Raw genomic sequence first — 20,510 nt, 5'->3', positions numbered from 1 at the left:
AATACTTCACAAGTTTTTTATCATTGTTTGGAACTTGCAAAGACTTTGGAAAGTTATAGTCTTTGAATTTTGGATTGTATAAGAATTTTTTGATACTGATTGTGGAGTTGTGGAGATAATGTGTAGATATTATGTTATTCGGGTCCCTCTATTATTCATGCTAGATTTTTTTTTTTTTTTTTTTTTTTGAGAACCTATTCATGCTAGATTGAACATGTGGTATAGGTTAGATTTCCAATTAATACTTCACAAGTTTTTGGTCATTGTTTGGAATTCATAAAGTTTTTGGAAAGTTATAGTCTTGGAATTTTGGATTGTATAAGAATTGTTTGATATTGATTGCGGAGTTATGGAGATAATGTGTAGATATTATGTTATCCAGGTCCCTCTATTATTCATGCTAGGTTAAACGTGCAACAATCAATGTTTTGGGTCAGTTTTACTTTTATGTCATTTGTTTCTCTTTTCTCAAATATTGTATTATTAAAAAAATTGGTATGCTTACAATGATCAAGAAAGTTCTCAACAAAAATTATTTATTAATAATAATATTATTTAAGATTAAATTTACAATTAAATTCTCTCTCTCTCTCTCTCTCTCTCTCTCTCTCTCTCCATAAATTAATGTAAATAAATAAATATATATATTTTAATTGGTTAAGACATCCTATAATTTTTAATATATCTTTCGTTCAACAAGTGTCTATCATTTTCACCAAGTCTTTGTCATTGTTCAAAATTTCTAAAGACTTGGAAAGTTGTAGTCTTAGAATTTTGGACTATATAAATTTTTATGATGCAAATGGCAGAATTGCAAACTAAACGTGTGGTCATTGAACATGTAACAATAATTTTATCTAAGGTCCCTTTGTTAAACCAAGCCAGAATGAACATGTAGGAGTCATGTAGTCTAGGTCTGTTTTATGTTATCTATTTATTTTTCCTCAAAATAAATTAGAAAAAAAGAGAGACTAATTTATAAGTTTAGATCTATGTACAATGATTCTTTGCAATAAGAAAAATCAATAAAAGTTGTTTTTATACATATTTGTTCAAGTTTAAACTGCAAAATACAAAACCTTAATATATTTTCAAATTAGACATTTAAATTTCATTTCCCCCCATTTTAGTCTTTTAGCTGTAATCTAGTATCAATTTTCATTCTGTCAATTTTGTCCAATCTCATCATAAGTTTTAGATTTTTCACTTTATGAAACGATGTTATTTTAGTGAATTCTATGAGGAGGATCCAATGGGAGAGCTAAATTGAAAATGAATGAAAATTAGAGGACTCAAATAAAAATAAATAAATAAAACAATTTAAAAAAAAAATACTGAGTTGAGAACAATGCAAAATTTGAGTGTAATTTGTAATTTAGCCTATATTTAATAAGTTTTCTTCAATAAATCAATTAGATAATTTAAAGAAAAGGATAAACCTAATTTAATTAAAATTTATTTAGAGAAAATCAAACCTAAGTTAATCCAAACTATATATAGTATTGTTGCATTGTTTGAATAAAAATAAAAAATAAAAACCATGAATTATAATTTGTTCAAATTAACAAAATTTCACACTAGTTAAAACTCCAAAAAGTTTTCAAGCCCTATAATTTATTTGAAGAAAGGAAAGTATCACTTAGCTTCGCACTAATGATGGTTTTGATGGATGTAATAAATCCTAAAACTACTAGGGTTGGTGTCTATGAATAATTCCTATATAGACTTTGGTCCGTTTGGTTTGAGGAGGAGGGATTGGGAGTAGAGTAGAGTACAGAACAATAGATTTGGCCTAAATTAGTATAATTTTAGTCAACTCTACTCTACTCCCCTCCACTCTCCCTCATTTTTCCCTTAATCCAAACAAGCCCTTAAAGTCATGTGTGTGTGCGTGCTATGAAAGGGTTATGAAAATATTGAGAAAAGAAGAAGAAGTGAATTTTGTGGTTATGGGTGGGGGTTGGTAAACTAAGCTTTAGAGGTTTTTAGCCTACAAACAATGAAAATCCAGAGCCCTTTTAATTCGAATACTAAGTTGAGACTTGAGAGAGGCGTTTTCCTTATTTTTAGTGCTTAAAGGTTATGTAATTGGTTGTATGGTCTCATATATATCTCCCACAAAAATTAACAAAAACACATAAATTTTTGTAGTTTGGAGCTCTAGTGCCGATTAATTAGCACCTAGAGCCTCCAAATCAACACTTTGGTTCAACTAGTGGAGTGTTAATCTGTCCAATAGGTCCCACTTTTGGGATTTTTCATTTGAAAAATGCTCAAGTTACAAATTATTTTACATTATTTTTTACAAACTGTTAATATGGTAAATGATTAATTAAAAAAATTATGTTAATAGTATGCGCAAAAGAGAATCAGCAAGAATTATTCATATCAATAATTTGTAAAAAAGTTATAAAATAATTTTTATGTGTAACACTACTCTTTTCAATTTAATTCTAATTTTTACTGTTGTTTTAAAAGTAATATAGAATTTCTAGTGTAATTGGATTTTCTTTTTCATCATGCTCTTCCATTATTGAAACTTCAATTAACTAATTAAATAAATGTAGCATCTAATAAGATAAATAAAGTTATTTTGAAATTAATTAAAAGGATAATATTATACACATTGATAGCTGCCTTCTTTTCAAAATTTTTTTCTATAAAAATAGTAATAATAAAAAAGAAGATGAAGAAAAGAAAGAAAAGTACCGTTCAATGTGCTTGCAAATGGTTCCCTAATGGACTAATCATAGACTTAGATGATTAAATCACAATGGGTTATAGGCATTTCATAGCCGTGATGGTGGATTATGTACACTGATATTTTGGCTTTGGAGTTCAAATAGCAAAATTAACAATTCTAACCAATATATAATTATGTTTTTTTATATATATATATATAAAAAAAAAAAGAAAGCCAGCAATCTTGAGACTCAATTGACCGCGTCAGTTGAGTTGTTATCAATAAAGATATTTAGGGTTCAAAGCTTCCCCCAACTATCAAATCATCATAAAAATTTATACCAAATAATTAATTCTTTGGATATCCATTGGATTGTTAATCATACTTTTAGAAAAATTAATTTTGTGACCCATAATATTGTTAAATTGGCTCTTATGTGTTACCTTGAGGGAAAGATACACACTTTTCCATTTTTGTCTTATAACCGAAGAATATAAATTTTTTTTTTTTTGGGTTATAATTTGGCAGTTATAATGGGAAATGGGGAATTTGAACCATGCATAGTTCTATAAAAAAAAACACCACAAGTTTGTACCAGTTATGTTACAAGACTTTTGTCTCAACAATGGGATGCAATTCCTGTCTTTGTACTTATGATATTGTTGTTGAATTAGAAATCTAAAATTTGAACCCACTTATACTAAAAATCGATCAATGTCTTAGCTTAATGATAGGAGCAATTATCATACAGTGGACATTATAAGTTGAAATTCTATCATTAAAAAAAAAAAAAAACCAACAACAATTAAATATGGAAAATAATTAATTTGATGTCGTTAAATAATTTGAAGGTATTACACAGAAGGGAAAAAATTTCTGACTCGCTCAACCCGCTGGGTTTGGCCTGGTTAATCCAGTCAGTTTAGTTTCCCAATTTCTACTTCTACATTCACTGTCCATGTTATTTCATTTCCCTCTCATTCCTGCCTCCAAATGGACAAAACCGACAGAATTAGTGGCAAGTTCATGGATGAAGAAGAATAAGTTGGAGAAATATAAGCAGAAGACGCAAGAAGAATTAGCTAAAACCCAACTGTAGCTGTTTCAGTACTCTTAAGAAACATTCCTCTGTGACTGCAATCCCAATATGTAGATGAATGAACCCATATGGGACAGACACATTGGCATAGAACTTTTTTCTTCTTCTTACTGTACATAGAGTTGAAATAGAGGAAGATTAATAGGATAAAATAATGTGGAAGAAGGTGCATGCGCCTCTATGTATGAAAGAAAACGTTAGAAGAATTTTCATTTTAGTAATTGGATCAGTTGGTCTGATTTTTCCATGCCATTCAACATAAAATTATATACTGTTTTATCAAGGCAACTAAACTTTAATATTCATTATCATTTGAAAGTAATTTACTTCCTTTGAAAAATAAGGATAGTGTGGATAGAGAAATCTAATACAAATTTGTGGTTTATATATGCCTTTCGTTTTGTGATGTATTTTAATTTTTTTAGTTTTATGCCTAACCTAGTGTTTCTTCTTTAGTCTTTTTAAATGATTTTGACTGCTTGATGAACAAGTGAAGTGGAGATTTGGTTTGTTTCCTGGTATATGGTTTTTTCTTCTCAACTCTTTTGAAAATCTTGATAGAATCTAATGGCTTTCATTATGCTCTGTTACTAGTTTGATATCTGTGGTACAGTGACTCAGGAGTTTGATGCAGGACTTGAATGTTCTTGGCATCATGAGGGGCCATTTGGTAACGGTGTTCTAGTAACGTTTGTATTTTTTGAAAATACGTGTGAGTGAAAAAGTAGGTGAAAATGTGTAATGTTGTTTAAAAACTAAAAAGTGTTGCTTAAAATGTCATACCAAATGGCCCCTGAATCTGTCTAAAAGGCTTCTTAGGATCCGTCCAAAGTCCAGACAAATCCATTAGGTATGGAACATTTCAAAAAGATTTCTCCCCTAAACTTTTTGTCTTTCGTTGAGCTCTTCTATCGTCTTTTCCTTTGACACCTCAAAGCATATGGTTTCATTCAATAAAATTTAATAATTTATTTTCTTCTCATACGTGAAGCCTTTTGTTTGTAAGTTTGCTTTATTCATTCAATAATTATGATTTCCTGGAGCATGCATTTATCATCACAACAATCACAATCAATTCTATAATGAAAACTATGGGAAGGAGCAAACATCAAAGAGAAACAGCACATGCGAATATAGCTATGAATTATAAATCAGCTCAGTGCATTTTGTTTCTCATGTCACTTGGCAAGAGTATCACAATTTATCAGATCATTCACTGTAGCAATGGAAACTTCAAGCTGCACAATAGAGGACTCCAAATTTTGGTTGAGGCGGTGAGTGAAGATGGAAGTTTCTGCGGGAAATAATTTACAGAAATACAAAGCAAAAATAACAAGGTCAGCTTTCTGGTGCTCCTCAACATCCCCCCCCCCCTCTCCCCATCTAATGATCTAATGCTATATGCTCTCTCAAGTTTTTATTACACTAAGGTAAGCTCATATAGAATTTTAGATCTCCCTTAGCTGAATTCATCTTAATCAACCATTCTATATTGGCAAAAGAACATATTTTACGAATGGCAACACCACATTCCTTTTACCCTTTAAACTCAGCACATCATGTCATGATATGATTCATATGATTTTCGATAGAGTTGCATATCTCACCTGTAGTCAGCAAGGGAGAGATCAGATAACACCTCAGAAGGCTCAGATGCAATTGTTCCCTTTCTCTCCTTCTTTGTTAGTCTACCTGTGAAGAAGTCTGACGCTGACTCTATCACTTTCCCAATATAATTGTCAAAAGACCAAAAGGTGTATGAATTAGCCAAAAACTAAATTAAAAAAAAAAAAAACGTATACCATCCGAAGGAGAATAGACAAGAATCCCACTTATAGCTCCAAGATATCACATACTATTAGCTATAATGCACGGACACGGACACGGACACGACACGAACACGGATATGGTGATACGGCAATTTTTGAAAAACAAGGACACAACACGGCGTGGACACAGTAATTAAATAATTAATTAAATTTTATATTTAGGCATATTTTTTAATATTTTTAGACATAAAATACGTTTATATCTAGAATTTAAATTATGTACTAACTACAGACAAGTAAACTAACACCCAACGTAGTACAATAATACACATAAAATGTTTAGAGTACAAACCAAAAGTTTAAATAGACTACATTCAATATCCAACTAAAAACATAAAAGGAAATAAGCAAGACACAAAAACAAAAATCACTAAATTTATAATAAACATTATAATTTATAAGACAAGGTTGAGTAAAGAAGAATATATATATATATATATATATATATATATATACACACAGTAAAGTATAACATAGTGAGTGGGATTAAAAAAAAAAGGGTTTGGGTGTTATAAATATAACACGCCACAGTACACCAAGTCAAAGGTCCTAAGCAGTCAGCAGATAAAAGAAAAGAAAAAAAAAATTGCGAAACAGAGAGAGAGAGAGAGAAAAGAAGCTCAAATTTGTCCACGTTGAGAGAGAGAGAGAGAGAGATCGGAAGGAACAGAGGGAGCTCGCCGATCAGCCTGATGTAGCTCCAGCGAGGGACAGAGGGCAACGGGCAGAGGGAAATCAACAGTTGGGCTGTGTGGGTTTCTGATTTGAGATTTTTCAGTTCTCTCTTTTGGGCTATGTGGGTTTTTTTTTCCATTGCTGGCGTGTCCACCACGTCGGGGCCATGTCGGCCCCGGGTTGGTGCTGTGTTGAAAAAAAAAAAAAAAAGACACCGCTTGGACACTGAGTTCGGCGAGTCTTACCGGTATGTTGGCAAAAATGCCGTGTCGGTGCAACCAAGACTATTAGTCTAGAAATTACAAATAGACTTACCTAGAAATACATAGGCAAAGTTTTGGATTTTGAATCACCCTTCTTGTAGTGCCTCTCCAGATCAGTGGCACTTCTCAACTGTAATCATGAACACAGGAAGAAATTCAGAAATCAAGATGGAACTTTCTTTTAAAAGAATTTAGAGTATAATAGTCTGCCTAAGTTACAGAATCTAAACTCCTAGCAAGCGAATGAACCATCAAAGTCAATGAAAAAGTGTTCTATTAACTTGATAAAACCATAAACCACTACCTGCATATCCAAGCTTCACAACAACTTATCCCCCCCCCCCCCCCAAACTCAAAATCCAAATCCAAAAAAAAAAAAAAAAAAAAAAAACGAAGCTTCACAGTGAGTTATTATATATGATTATTTAATTGTAAATATTCAGTACACCAGGAGTCATGTTTCTTCCCCTTGTATAACAATAAGTTTCACTAATTAAATTCATGGTAGGCCTTATCATTCACGTGAGAAGAGAGAGCATTACTAAAGGAGTAGTGAATAACTTTCCATTATTTAGATAAATATTAAATGATTTAAAATCCAAATGAGTTCCAACATAATTCAAAAGTATACGGGAGATTGTTTAAGTCAAACTTATTCAACTACAAAGAAATCCATAGATGAATTAAGTCTAATCTTATATCTGGAACACATTATCATAAGAGAACACTCACTTTGGTCAAAGTAAGAGCACATCATAATTTAAAAGCACGTATTAAATTACGATATGATTGATCGATCCTTGATGTTAATTTCATGTAAGAAAATAGAATCATGCGCATTCAGGTCAATATAAATTATAATGCAAACAAAACTTTTTGAGTGAAGTTGAGTTTCTGAATCATCTTCTTGAAATTGAAACTATAGACATCCTAGATAGAGCAACAAATCAGAGATTCCCAGATACTACCATCATAATTACTTCAAGCCAGCACAAGTTGTACACTTGACTATGCCAATGCCATTTTACAGGAAACGTAGTTGGCAGTATATGACTAAAAGATATCACTTATATCCCTGGAAAATCATCCTTTTAGGGTGTTGGGTAAACCCCTCTCACCAAGAATGTTGCTTAAAAGTTACAGAAAGGCATGAATCAGCAACCTAGTCAAAGTCATTGGTAGAAAAACAAATACTAGTGCCATACTGTCGTATATCAATTCCAATTCGAGGAAAATCAACCAGCTTTCAGTTTCAATTTGTTATTTTACCCATTTAGAGTCAAATTATACACAAACAATATTTTTTGGTAAGTAAAAACTCTTTACATTCCATGCACAAGAAATGATTTTCAAATGCTCAACATGGATCCAACCAAAGGCTAATGACTACACATAGATTATAGAACACATTAAATGCATTAATAGGAAATACCCCACCTTCTACTTCATTTCTAATTTTCTAGTTTGTAAATCCATGCTGCATGACCATGACCCAAGTTACATAATGGCATATTCCCTAAACCACATAAGTTTGAAAATTGAAATAATAAGAAAATTCACAAAAATGAAACAAATTTGTAGCAATTAAAATGTTACATAGAGAATAATTTGAGCATAATTGAAAAGTAGTGCCACATGGACAAAAATATAGTTCAACACACCTTCAGTAAATGCAGATCTTTCTCAATCTCTGGGGTGATGGTTTGTGCGGGCAAGTCAAACTTATGTACATCTTACCAAAAAAAAAATGTAATTATTGTTAGCAGGAAAAAAATTTATAAAAATTATAAAAGAACAAATCTTGTTAGTTGAGACCCAAAAAAAAAACTAATTCCTCCAGCCATTTACACCTAAGACTATTTGAGGAGAGATTTAGTGATTAAGTTGAAACTGAAATATGCTAAATACACCCTAGCACAATATTTAGAACCCTTAACACAAAGTTTTATGGCTAAGTTGATTTTAACGTTAAACTAAACAATATAGTCCAAGTGTGAGAGTAACCTAGCAAATTTCTAGCTATTATCTAACACTTAACTAATAGTTCATAAGCAGTACCCAACGCTTCATAAGCTCGAGAATGTGAAGCACAAAATTTATACATTATTAATAAATTGAAATTAATTAAAACTCACCAATATTCTACTTTTTCATACTGGAAAACCTATCTACATCAGCCACTACAGTTGGCTTTGATGCTCCAACAACCATTATATAGCCCCAGACATCATTCCAAATTCAGAGGTTAGAGCAAATGGCTAATTATTTACAAAGGGGCAGAACAATCTCATCAAGTCACAACAATAAATTAAAAATTAAAAATTAAAGAAATAAAAGCCTACCTATTATTATTGATCACTCATCTAGCCTGGAAGATCAATAGCATCAAATCTGTCTGCTCCAAACATCCCCAAAATTGGATAGAGTGGAAGTCCCTGCAAATAATTCAAACATAACTTAGTGCTATTTGTTCTAAAAAACATTTAAGCATAAATCAAATTCTAATTCTAATGGATGTGGCTGAAGCTTATGACCCACAGCCTCATTCTCCCTTTCTCTTTTTTTTTTTTTTTTTCTTTTTTTTCTTGGTAAATACTGCTCTTTGAAGAAGTCAACAATAAGCAAAATTAGACACAGCAAGCAAGGGAAAAAAGAAATTTAAACATGAGTAGTAAGTGCAAAGAAAGCAAGAAAGAAATTAAACCTATAAACAATACATGCACACAAAATTTGTTGTATATCAAAGAAAATGACATATTAGTCAGTTCATGGAGTCATACAAGTAGTTAAGTTGTCTACAATCACAGAATAAATTAATTATGTCATATGTTAAAGGAAGAATCATGCTCTATAGACTATAATTATGAAATTATATACTAATTTAATTCATCAAGAATATGTCAATCAGTTCATTCATATTGAAGACTAATTGTGCAAGTATCACCAGAATTTGATAATTTCAATTATTGGGGGAATTGCTCTCTCTTTCCTATTTCAATAATTCAATCAAAACTACATATAACCGTATTATTTTGCAAGAATATAACCAGAATAACTCGTAAATTACCATTGTTTCTTTCTTTCTCTCTCTCTCTCTCTTTATTTTATTTTATTTTATTAAGTTAAGGTAATTTTTCATTTGTGGTTGAGATCTTCTTTCTTAAGTTTGGATGGAGAAGGAAGGAGAGGGAATAGAGGAGAGTAGAGTAGTTTTGGTTTAGTCTTCGTATTCTTCTATTCTGTTTAGAATTGGTTTTCTTTTGAGTATTTGGGTTAATCTCCATATTTATAACCAAATTATTCATTTCCATAAAAAATTGATTTTAAATAGCCACAGTATAACTACTCAGATTTATGATCATATATCAAATTGAGAAGGAATCTCAACGAACATATATCGTGCAACGCCAAACATGTAATTTTAGATTTAAGTAAATATTATCAGAAAATTTTCTGTTATAACCAAATTAATAATTTCCATTAAAAAATTAATTTTTTACACCCATAGTATAGATACTCAGATTTATCACAACATAAGGGGAAAAAAAAGGTTGAGTGAAAAGATCTCACATCAAATTTAATAGGAATTTCATCAAGCATATGCCATGCGACACCAAAAGAACTCCTATAGAATATGTTAATTCAAAGCAACCCAAAAAGATGATGATTCAGAAAAAAGCACTTACCATTTCATCCCATCTAGCAATTAAATTCCCAACAGATAGACCCACAAGTACAGAATATTGGCAACAGCTTTGATGACCCTGAAACTGAAATTTTGCATTTTGATTGAACAATGAGAAAAATAGTATTGAGACCCAAGATAAAAATAAATAAATAAAAACCAAATTTCAACCACAAATTTAAAACTATCTTAACATTAAAAATAAAAGAAAAATCCACCACAGGATACAGTTAGGAGACAGAGTTTTGATTGAAATTGACAAAACCCACCACAGGCTCCAAACCCATCAGACTATGCCGATCATTCAAAACAAAAACACTTCCAAACATAACCCTAAATCATATTTAACGGGAAAATTTATAAAACAAAATTAAAAGATTACCGGTAATGTTTTCGAAGAAAAACTGGTCTGACGGTGGTATAGGCCCTCAGATTTTTCTCTCCTGTGTTGACTCTCTCTACCCCCTTATTGACGCTCTCGATCAATAATTAATGTTAGGCTCTAATATACAGAAATGGTTACCTCAATCCACAAAACGTAAAGCCACATGTTTAAGGGAAAAAAATAGACAAGAACTTTTTAAGTGTATAAGAGTAATTTTAATGGGAAAAAAATAATGGATTCCACAAGCCAAGGGTTTGGCATCTGTTTATTTTGCTAAAACTGAAAATTTTTTGCTGAAAGTACTGTAGATAAAGGTAAGAGCTAGTTGAAATAGTATATTAAGACCATGAATAGTACCAAAAAGTGCAATAGAGTCTATGAATGGTAGCAAAAATAAGCTAAATAGTAAAATAAACTGATTTTTTAAGCTAAAGCCAAATGCACACTTAATACACAAAACAAAAAAGGCACATGTTTTCGGTGTTTTTAAAAATAATCGCGGGATTAATTTGTATAGTCATGTGAATTAGTAAACGAAAAGCATGACATTTTGCTTTTATATTATTATATATGAGAGTGTTAAGTTCACAACATTTTCATAATATTTTCACAATAATTTTTATGTGGCAAATTGTTTTTGTTGGAGTAGAAAAGTAATTTTAGTGATAGTTTCAAATTAGAACAAATAACAACTAACTACTTATAATTTGTTGTAAAGATGTTATGAACGTAGCACCTCTCTTATTATATAGATTTAGATATAGATATAGATATAGACTATTGTGATTTGGGGTTAGTGGAAGTGCATTCACTTGAACAATAAAAATAAAGCATTCTCAAAAGACAACAATATTTAATGTGGTTGGTCAATTTCACGCATATGTCCAGAGGAAACACCAACCAAAATATCCGCTATGAATGATATGGATTGTACCATAATAAAAGAGAGTTTTTTTTTTAACAAGCTTATATTTTAAGAGTATACAACATTAGTTACAATTCTTCTCTCTTATAATAACTAAATCTTATATTAATTACTTTCTCCAAAAAAAATCTTATATTAATTATATATTTTTCATAAATTATATAATTTTCAAATAGCACACATATTGTTCAACAACAAAATCTATAATATCAATTATTGTGATACCTACATTCACAGGCGATGCTAATTAAAATATTCACTATCAATGATATGAATTAGAATGACATTAATTAATACTCACAACTCACACGAAAATACTCACAAAGCCTCACCAACATAAACAAAACCTCTCATAAACACAAACTCACAATCCTAAAGCCCTAGTACACCCAATAACTCTCTCATGCCCATAAATACAACAAATTCTCAATACATAACAATGGGTAATCTTTCAATCCCAAATAATTGACTAACTATTATTCGAAGAAACCTAATTCATATTCTTCTAGGAGCTTTCTCCTCTTCCCATGTGGAAGGAACCGTTGGCAAAAACCACCAAACCCTTTTCAACAAGGAAAATGCTAGAGATACATACTTTTTTGCAAAAAAAAAAATTCAAACTACTAATGTGACATGTGGTTAATGGTAAATGAAAAAAATGATGTTAGTGATGGGCCTAACAGGGACGGAGACATAAATTTTTGTTTTGTTGTGGGGGGTGCTAAATTGCGATACTAATATATTTATCAAAACAACTTCTTACACACACACACACACACACACACACACTTTTTTTATTATACACTCACATATATACACACACTTTTTAATTTGATAATTTATATATATACTCACACCTAACAAAAAAAAGAGCTTAATATTTTCTATCAAAATTATGTTTGATGGTAATCTTTCATAAAATAAATTCATTTTTACACTGAAGTCAGTAAAAAATCTTTCAATTGAACTAATGAAATTTTTAAAAACATGAATGATTCAAAACTTGGAGAAATAAGTTAATCTCCAAACATATTTGAAGTTATCTTGCTCTAATCTATTATGTGACAACTAAAGAAACATTTCACGTGTAGTTTTAATGACAATATTTTTTTTAATGAGTTAATAACTTGTTAATCATCATATAACGGGTTGAAAAAAATAAATTTAAACATGTTCGATGTCAAACTTGATCAAATATTTGACAAATATAAGAGCATATTTTACAATAAAAAATAAAATTGAGAATAATAAAGTTATGTCTCTATAACTATTAGGCATCATTAGACTAATCCAAATATTTGGGGGGCCAACTTTTATTTTTGTAGGCTAAATTTTGAAAACATTAAAATAATTATTTATATATATTAAAGGAAATTTCAAAATTTTGAGGGATGGCCCCCCACCTGTATACATAGTTCTTCCCTTGGGGCTCAGATAAGAACTAGCAAGAAGTTAATCACAACAACAGTTTGTAAAAATGTTATAAAATAATTTGTCTCTATACCACTACTCTTTCAACAATGCCTATATATAAGGATTTTCTTTTATTATTTAATGGATAAAGAATACCCAATTATTTTTTTAACTAAAAATCTTTTTTCCTTTTATGTCAAGGATAATCCTTATCTTCCACTCCAAAAACAAATCTTTCCTTCTACGTCAAGGAAACCCTAACCAAAAGTAATTACGAATTTAAAGCAATATTCACTAACAATAAATTAATTCAATTTATTTATATAACAAATAAGAGGCAGGACAAAAATATTGATAATTCATATTTACTTTATCTTTCTTGAGATATATATTTAAGTTAGTTAGTAATAATATTAAATAAAAAGGCAGGACACAAATATTGATAATTCTTATTTACTTTATTTTTCTTGAGATATATATTTAAGTTAGTTAGTAACTTAAATATATTTTTCTTGAGATATATATTTAAGTTAGTTAGAATAACCCACGTATTCAAAGAAGAAGTTGCTGAAAGTAAAGGAGAAAACGCACGAAGAAGTAGCGTATTTTCATAGCTAAAGCCTTAAGAAGCATTCTTCTTCATTCCTTTGCAATTTTCAAGTATGCCATTTCTCACTTACATACTTATATTCAGCATTCTTTAGATTTGGATTAAGAAAAATTCTCAAGGCCCATTTTAGAGTACATAAAATTTTTTAAATTTTTTTAGTTGATGAGAACAAGCTGGGCTACTATTATATTAATTGTTTTATTTACTTTGATTTTCCATAAGTGAATATGGTGTATGGGGTGGATTTTGTTGAATAATTGACTAAGCTCATTTTGATTTTCTAAAAAAAAAAAAAAAAAAATCTCATTTTGATGATTATGCATGGTTTATTGTGAAGGGTTGTGGCCAAACTTGTTGGTGGCTGTTAAGCAAGGGTTGAACAATGACTTTTTGGTTCAGCCATGGGGCCTGTTTGTAGTATTGAAACATAGTTAAAATTCACATTTGTATATCTATGCAATATTCAAAACCCACTCGGTGCATGTGTAATTACCAATTAAAGAACATTTGAACATATATGCTTTGGCAAATAAAATTCTGCTGTCTCATTTTTAGTGTTTCACATTATGCTTCACAAATCACAGCTCGTCAACACACGTGTATAAATAACCAAAGTTTAAAATGAAAAAAAAGAAAAGAAAAAAAAAGGCATATGGCTTATTGCAATTGATAGAGTATAAAGTCGAACCCTTTGAGATGGACAAAGGATTTTTATTCATGCTTATTGTTTCTATTTCTTCTAACAAAAATTTCATAGTTTCTAAATGTTGTGTGTGTATGGTGTGCCAATCTGTGTGCTTCCATGTTTTTTTGTTCTTTCATCATGTGTGATGTTCCACCATTGAATTTTTTTTTAAGAGCATGATGTGCACCATTTATCAAATACCTCACCGTTATTCTACTTGGACTTCAAAGCTTTTGCAACTGTTAAGGGATCGTCTTCAAACTTTTATCTTGTAACCCCATGTCTTTTGCAATGTCAAGTGTTACCTCTGCTATAAAAGCTTTCATTTCCTCCATCTTGACCATGATAATTCTCACTTCTGCTCATGCCCACTATCACAAAGCACTTATCATCTCTAACCCCCAGCCCCATTCCCGCTTTACATTGAATTTGTACACCCTCAGTAGAGGAGGTATCAACATGCCTCGTGTATCAACTCTGGTCTATTCCATAATGATAACTTGACAAAATTCTTACTTGTATTCCATTGCATTGTCCATTATCAAATATCAATGCAGTTGTTTTTTCCCATTGCATCTTATCTAATATTTATGATTCCATAGTGTCCATGAGAATGTTAAAAATAATTTTTGACCATTCTCTCCTTGTTGTTCCACCATTGCCCAAACTGTCTTGGTAAAGTCCATTTTCTTAAGGCTTCCAGCAGTTTTAGAGTGAAAGGAGTTGATCCTCCATACCTCTTTTGTAAGCTAACATTCCCACATTGCATAGTTTACTGTTTCATTGGTGGGTTGGCACACCATGTAAAGAATCTGATTTTATTTGGCAGCTTCATTTACCAAACTTTCTTCCATTGCTTCTTTGAGCCATTGTTGTTGGAACTCTCTCCCTCACGCTCCTAATTTTTACACTCTTGGTCTAGGTTATATGCACTCCTTACCTTTAATATACCTCTGGAATTTCCAATCCAAAATACCTTGGAATTCAACGGTGTTCTTATTATTTCGGCTTCCATGGTTTATATGTGTATTCTGTCTTTTCCTTTCTTTATCAATTAGTTCTTCCACCCACACTTACTCATTGGGAGCTTTATTCCAACTCTCCGCTTTGTCCCCAAATGTATAAATTCTTTTGCTTCAAGATTGCTTATCCATCCAAAGGATGTGTTATATCTTGGTCTTGCTTCCAAGAATGAGCATGGGGGGAAGTATTTTGCCTTGAACACTTTATAGAGAAGGATCAGGTGTTGTGCATAAGACAGCACCCTTGTTTTGCTAAAAGAGCAAGGTTAAAAGCTTAGAGGTTTCAGAAATCCATGCCCCCATGAAACTTTGATATGCCTCCAATCTACAATTTTGGTGAAAAATCAGTGCTTCATCTATTAAAGTGTTGACAAGGATGCTTTTAGCGACACATAATATCCAAGGTGTAGTTAGCCACGCCTCTTTCTGTCATGTGAATTCTGTATCATGAACAAAATATGAGGGACATTGATGGGGTGTAACATTCTACCTTTGTAATCACAGAGCAAATTTTGAGATCCTTGTATAGGTAGATGCAGGCTCAAAGTTGCATCCATTAGATGTCTAAGTTGACTTTTTAGTTTTCCACTTTTTGTGATTTTAATTCTTTGATTTGGGAATGTTCATATCCTTTGTGCCACTCTCTCTACTCTTTTCAATAAACTTTGGACTTATCCTCCACTTGCTTATGGATTGTGGATTTGCCTCAAATTGCTAGCAGAATCTTGGAATAGGGAATCTCAACTTCGAATTCTTCTCTCTGGATATCTATAGCTAGTTGGAAGAAAGTTGCAAATTGGATAAAAGAACTAGATATCTTCAAATTCCTTAGAGTACTCTATTTGCCTTTGGAGTGTGGATCTTATGGCAACACAGGAATAGAGTGGTTTTTAAAAACTTCACCCCTAACTAGAATATCCACAAGGAAATTGTGCAAAGAGCCGCAGAGTTTGCCTACTGTGCTTTGAACATGGTAGCTAGTAAGTTTCGAGTTGAGAAATATTTACGGTGGGAGAGACCACATAGGGGTTGGTTTAAACTTAATACTAATGGATGTTCCTTGGGTAACCCAAGTGTGGCAGGTGGAGGGGGGATCCTCCGCAATGATTCGGGTTCATGGATCCAAGCTTTCTCTAGACACATAGGAAACACAACTAGGTTTCTGGCTGAACTTTGGGCTTTGAGGGATGGTCTTACCAATTATCATGTGTATTAATTGAGTTGGATGCTCTAGCTGTTGCAGATTTGATGACCAATTCTGGAAATTCTAAAGTTGTATATTCTGCTATTATGGTTGATTGCAGGCTCCTAATTTCCCAAGTTCCCCAAGTTAAAGTGTCGCACTGCTACTGGGAAACCAACCGCTATGCGGATGGCCTCGCCAGATTAGGATCCCAACAAGCTTTTGATATTTTGTATTATAACTCCCCTCCCCCTTGTTTGCATGACCTTTTTCTCTCTGATGTTTATCATGTCAAGCTTTGCCCTAACATTGATGTATCTACTTCCTATTCCTAGTTGAATGAATTTCCATTTTAACCAAAAAAAACTTTGGACTCATAAAAAAAAAATACTTGGGATCGATCCATTAGGTAATGTCTAATTGACAATAGATTTATTGTTTGTGTGAAGAGGAACTCGTTTGGAATCATAGAGAATCTTTTACTCAGAATATAATCCCCTTATGCTTATTGTGCGTTATATGGAGGGAGAGAAATAAACACATTATTCAATGGAGGGGAGATCTTGATTGGTGTTGAAAATGAGTTTTGGAGATTATTAGTTGGATTTTCTCATTTTCTTGGCACTAGAGATATGCACTATGTTATGGACTTTGTAGACTCCATTTATTTTAGAATGTAATTCTTATATAACCTAATTTTAGGGGAACTTTGTGTCCCACAAGTGATGTGCAGTATGTTGTAGACTTTGTACACTACATTTCTTTTAGAATGTGATTCTTATATGATATATTCTTTAGGAGCTTAATAAATACTAGGGCCTAAAATGAAAATACTATTGATAACCAAAACGAAATAAAACAATTTTTTTTTGATAAGTGATTTACAAACCAAGTCATAAAGAAATGAAAAAAGAAATCAAAGTGTGTACATAAAGTGAAAAGTTTTGAAGCCAAGTCTTTTATTGTTTTACATTTTCATAGAATATGCTGGCAGTGAAGCATTGTTTGTTGCGCAGAAAACAAAGAACAAGTAGCAATCTTGTTGAATAGAGATATGAGAAAAGTTGAGGCTCCTCATGCCTTGACAACTTAATGTTAGGTGGATCTAGCAAGACTTCATTGATGGCTTGAAACCTTCTTGACAGCAATGTCCTCCTCCTTTACAAAGCTCAAGTATTGTTTTGTTTTGTTTGTGTTTTTTTGTGTAACATTTTGGACTGAATATTAATACTGAATTTCTGGAACCAATCGATATAGCCCTGTAATTTGACTAGGTCAAAATAGTGGGGTTGTTTCTACCGTTCTTGTGACTAGTACTAAAAGGTCAGGCCATACTGACATGTACGGTATGTTTTTGAAAACATTTCTTTGAATAGAATCGAATTGTGAAAAGAAATACATGTGGCTGAATATGGCAAATTTGTGGAGGATCCATAGCCAACCGCAAATCTTGGGACTAGCGATTGGTAGTTATTATAATATTTGAGCAATAGGAAGATGAATTGTTTTGGTTCTCATTTTCTTTATTTGCTAAGAGTCTTGTAGCTTGGTGATATAACTTGCTCTCCTTTATTAGGAAAACTAGGGTTCTTAGTTTGTGTACTTTCGATCATTTAGATTCTCAGTTGAAATAGAACTCAACTAGTACTTCCTTTTCACATAAAACTAGGATGGAAGGTGAGGCTGTGGTAATGCTCCACTGAGTGTATGAATAACTTACCAGTACAAGAAGACAAATTTGTTTTAGACTTATATATGTGTGTGTGTGTGCGCGCGCGCGCATCTTAAATTATCACTGCCTTTACACCGGCTTGTCTCCCCATTTGTAAAATTTTTATTCCATCTTAGTTTTGCAAGGACTATCTTTATGTAGTTAAAAATGATTGCCTTATGAGATGTTGGTATTCAGTTGAAAAATGAAGGCTGGCTAATATTTTGTTGAAATTGGGAATATATAGAAAGGGGAGAGCATTTTGTTTAAGTTTAATGATTCCAAATGATATAGAAGAAAAGTTGGATCCATTTTTGGTTCCTACATAACAATTGTTACCCCATACCCGATCCAATAAAGCCAGCAGCAGGCTTGGTTGTGCTCTCTCTCTCTCTCTCTCTCTCTCTCTCTCTCTCTCTCTCTATATATATATATATATATATATATATATTTTTTTTTGGGAGATATGTTAGTGCTAGATATGGTTGAGATAATTTACTACTTCAATAGTTTTTAGCAACTATTGTCCATTTGAAGCATATGTTTTTTTTTTTTTTTTTTTTTTTTGTAGAAGTAATAACATGTAAAATATTATTATATTTGTATAATTGTTGTTTATGTTCTAGGAACTCTTGTAAATATTTTCACAATCATGATAGTTATTATTTATTTTCTAAGTAAAAACATTGAATTATATTATTGGCTTATCTTTATATGCTAAAATTATTTATTGACGCACATTAATCAGCTGCTTTTCAGAATTTCCTTGATACTGTCTTTGGACCTAAAAGATGGGGACAGTCTGAAGTTCGTACTTGCTAGCATCTTGTGGTTTTGTTATATATCTGAGCAAAGTTAGATGTAACAATTGCATACCTTGCCCTCTTCAGGATCCTTGCCTAATTTATTGAGGTAAAAGTTAGGTGAGCTTAGCGTGTTAATTAAAAATAAATAAATAAATAGTGTTGTAGTAAGGTAATATTTTTGGATGTCAAATATTCAACAAGCATATGGGTCTCATAGAAAGAGTTATCAACATGAATTACAAGATCATACTATAAAGGTTAGGCAAGCGAACCTAACCCCGTGATCGAATGCAGAATTTTATAAATGAATAAAATCATAATCAATGAAATTAAAATGGTGGAAGCTCTACTGTGTAGCATTTGAACATGAACATGATTCTCTACATAGTTATGGCGATGGTTTTCATTTTCTCCATAATTCATTGGTTGATGGAATTATATCTCCAAAGCGAAGAAAACTGGAATCAACTTCCGTGGTATGTAGGAAAATGTACATAGGATCATGTGTAATTATTGCATTGCATGATGGATGAGTCCTCTTGCCTCTGCAAAACTATGATGATTGCTTTTTTGTTTAGAAGAATGGCATTGTGCAATTGGCAACAGTGGAGGAAGCCTATAATCACAAGAAGGAAACTAAAGAAACAATAGAAGAGGTGATTTGGCTGTGCTCATTGTTTCAACTTCAAGATACACTGGATGCTGTTGATGAAGGGACAGATGAGTATTCTTTGCTCCTGGCTGTTAGTGATCGTGATCGTGATGGTTCTACTTCAGAGAAGTTAAAGCAAATTGCAAATGGTTGATTTGTACTCAGTCCTGGTTTAATTGCACAGTAGGTGCGAGCTTGTAGTGGCATTGTTGGACTTATTGTTCGGTGTAGTTATATGTATGAAAGAAAATACTCATTCGTTGTTCATTTTTGGAAACCTTCGTGTCGTTTTTTTCTTTCATTAGTTACACATTGAACCTATGGATTGTGACAGCCATGTTCATGTGTATCCTTTCCTTCATTCCTCCACGTGCATATTCATGTAGCTAAGTTAGCTAAAAACTTTTGTGCTAACCTGTTGCTATTTGTCCCAAGCGCTTAACAACTTGGGGACTTCGTAATTTCCTACTGTAACATGCTTTGCTCAAAATATATGATGAATTGAAGATAACTCCAGTAATTAAAAGTTTCAATAAGTGGGTTTCTATAATGGGGGACAGTACTGATCTTTGTAGTTGATTCATCAGACTTTGGAGTTAAATTATTTATTCGATCATTATGCTTTGTCAAGTTGTTTTTCAATACAGAAATCTATCAAGAAAAACTTATACGTTCTAGTAAACATTCCAATGCTCCTGACTGTCACTGCCCATTGGTGGCTGCGAAATGGGATGAGGAAGACAAATAATAATAATAATAATAATAATAATAGCGGTGAGAAATAAATATTGAGGCTAATGTAGGTGTATACAGGTTAAAATAGTAAAAGTAAAATTTTTTGACTTGGTTTCACTAAAGCAGCGTGGAGGCTAATATGAATGCTT

At 31.9% G+C, this 20,510-nt stretch overlaps 1 long non-coding RNA gene across 6 annotated transcripts; it reads right to left on the bottom strand.

Moving 5' to 3' along the window:
- Nucleotides 1–3,474: 3,474 nt before the first annotated feature.
- On the bottom strand, nt 3,475–10,782 carry LOC142615147 (uncharacterized). 6 transcript variants are annotated; one of them, XR_012840668.1, is made up of 8 exons: nt 10,617–10,782; nt 10,236–10,319; nt 8,892–8,984; nt 8,211–8,281; nt 6,602–6,679; nt 5,390–5,486; nt 3,778–3,892; nt 3,479–3,670 (listed from the first exon to the last, which is right to left on the bottom strand). It is a non-coding gene; the product is annotated as an uncharacterized LOC142615147 (long non-coding RNA). The 6 variants fall into 6 exon arrangements; XR_012840669.1 differs by having other exon boundaries at nt 3,479–3,666; XR_012840670.1 differs by having other exon boundaries at nt 3,475–3,892; nt 5,390–5,474.
- Nucleotides 10,783–20,510: the final 9,728 nt, after the last annotated feature.

Source organism: Castanea sativa, chromosome 11 (genome assembly GCF_040712315.1).
Source record: "Castanea sativa cultivar Marrone di Chiusa Pesio chromosome 11, ASM4071231v1".
Classification (NCBI taxonomy): Eukaryota; Viridiplantae; Streptophyta; class Magnoliopsida; order Fagales; family Fagaceae; genus Castanea; species Castanea sativa.
This window is presented reverse-complemented; position numbering and strand designations above follow the sequence as displayed.